General features: G+C 39.8%; 1 pseudogene; it reads left to right on the forward strand.

Moving 5' to 3' along the window:
* The first annotated feature begins 923 nt into the window (after positions 1-923).
* Positions 924-1,402, forward strand: LOC119250754 (ubiquitin-40S ribosomal protein S27a-like; annotated as a pseudogene).
* The last annotated feature ends 1,219 nt before the right edge of the window (positions 1,403-2,621 follow it).

Raw genomic sequence — 2,621 nt, forward strand, 5'->3', positions numbered from 1 at the left:
AGGGCCACCCCGGTGGCACAGTGGTTGAACGCTGGGTTGCAAAGCTGCTCGCAGCCTCTGCAGTGCCGGTTTGATCCCTGGCTGCTCCCAGGCCACCGGAGGAGGGTCCCGCATGGCACGCAGACCTCTCCTACTGCCCGCTGCTCCCCTCAGCAGTGTACTTTGGTCTTTCTGCTTGCTCTGCTCCCCGCTCTGGCTCTGGTGAATTCTCTCACTCTCCCGTGCTTCTGACTGTACCCAGTGCTTGTATAAATAAATAAATAAAAATTAAAATAAATAAATAAATAAAGTTTAATGTACTTTCTCTCCTTTAAAAACAAAACAAAACAGAACAAAAAAACCCACCCAAGAGGGATTGGCCAGAGCAACCTCAAAGTCTGCCACAATTCTAAAAGCATCTCTTCCAGTGGGACCCATAGAAAAGGATCAGAAACAACCAGACAAGTCTGGAAGGAAAAGAGCAAAAGCAAAAACAAGACAAAAGCTGCCATTGTCACATCCCCATGAGTCTCTCACCCACATCTGTGTCAACCAGTCCATAACCAAAAGGCAAGTAGTTTCTTCACCTGTCTCTTGGCTCCACATGCCTCCTCCAGGTCTCCTGCTGGCTCTCCAACCTGCTTCCTTCTTCTCCAGTCTCTTCTCCAGCTTCTTTTCTTCTCTTTAACTCCACTCTCCTTTGGATGAGGCAGGGAACCTGGGACCTCCCCTTTTCCTTGGGACCACCCTGTTACAATACTTCCACTTTGGCAAGATCATTGTATAGCTTACCTGAAATACTTTTGCATTGGGATCTCAAATACAAGTTAAGAGACTGATACTTTATTCTGGTGGATATATGACGGTTTTATATTGGTACCTCAGGTATAAAAATATTAGATTGGTCTTTCCACTTTGCCGGCGGTGGTGGACCCGCCACCAAGATGCATATTTTCGTGAAAACTCTCATGGGGAAGACCATCACCCTCGAGATTGAACCCTCGGATACAATCGAACATGTAAAGGCCAAGATCCAGGATAAGGAAGGAATTCCTCCTGATCAGCAGAGACTACTCTTTGCTGGCAAACAACTGGAAGATGGACAAACTTTGTCTAACTACAACATTCACGAGTCCACTCTTCATCTTGTCCTGAGACTGCGTGGTGGTGCTAAGAAAAGAAAGAAGAAGTCTTACACCACTCCCAAGAAAAATAAACATAAGATAAAGAAGGTTAAGGTGGCTGTCCTGAATTTTATAAAGTGGATGAGAATGGCAAATCAGTCGCCTTCATTAGGAGTGCCCATCTGATGAATGTGGTGCTGGAGTTTTTATGGCCAGCTACTTTGACAGACATTATTGTGGCAAATGTTGTCTGACCTATTGTTTCAACAAACCAGAAGACAAGTAATTGTGTATGGCTTCATAATGAATGACATTAACATTTAAAAAAAAATTAGATTGGTGTATTCTGATTGGAATACTAGCATTTTGTTAGATATATTTTTATTGGCATATCCAATCCAGATAACAGTCACGAGAAATATTACTTTCTTTAAAATTAATGCATGTTATACATTAAGAATATTCATGCAGGGAAAAAAAAGAGAAAATCTTTATAATCAGAACATAATATTATCAGCATTTTAAAATTTTTCTATGACTTTTTTGAAATGATGAAATATATATAACAAAATTTGTCAGTTTATTTTATTTTGCTTATTTATTTTTTATGACCTTCATCTTTTTCTTTTTTTAATTATAAATTTTATATTTATATTACCCATACAATTGCAACCCCCTTATGTTGACCCCAATCCCTCCCCTCCCCACACCCCACACCTCATAGTGTGTCTCTGGTTCATAGTTGTTTGTTGATTTTGATTTTTACTTTCTTATAGTTATTCTTTTTCCTGGTCCCATATATAAGTTTTCTAGATTCCTGCTATGAGTGAGACCATCCGGTATTTTTTCTTTTCTTTTTGGCTTATTTCGCTGAGCATGATCCCTTCCAGTGTCATGCCACATTGCTGCAAATTGCATGTGTTTATCTTTTTTGATTGCTGAGTAATATTCCATGGTGTATATGTACCACATCTTCTTGATCCAGTCATGTATTTTTGGGCATTTGGGTTGTTTCCAAAGCTTAGCTATTGTAAACGTGCTGCTATAAACATAGTGTGCAGGTGCTCTTTGGAATTGATGTTTCTGTGTCTTTGGGTAATATCTAGGAGTGGAATTGCTGGACCTATGGAAGCTCTATGTTTAGTAGGTCCAGATCTCCACACGCTCTCCATAGTGGTTGGACCAGTTTGCACTCCCACCACAGTGCAGGAGAGTTCCTTTTTCTCCACACCATCGCCAACATTTGTTATAGCTAGTTTTTTTAATATGTGCCATTTTCACTGGTGTGAGATGGTATCTCATGGTAGTTTTAATTTGCATTTCTCTGATGACCAGTGGTTGAACATTTTTTCATATACCTGTTGGCCATTTGCATTTCCTCTTCAGAAGAAGTTTCTTTTTAACTCTTCTGCCCATTTTTTTGACAGGATTATTTTCTTTGTTTTGTTGAGTCTTAACAGCACTTTGTAGATTTTTGTGATAAGTCCTTTATCATTAGTGTTGTGTGCAAAAACGTTC

Source organism: Talpa occidentalis, unplaced genomic scaffold, assembly GCF_014898055.3.
Source record: "Talpa occidentalis isolate TD23 unplaced genomic scaffold, MPIMG_talOcc4v2.1 talOcc4.18, whole genome shotgun sequence".
Taxonomy (NCBI): domain Eukaryota; kingdom Metazoa; phylum Chordata; class Mammalia; order Eulipotyphla; family Talpidae; genus Talpa; species Talpa occidentalis.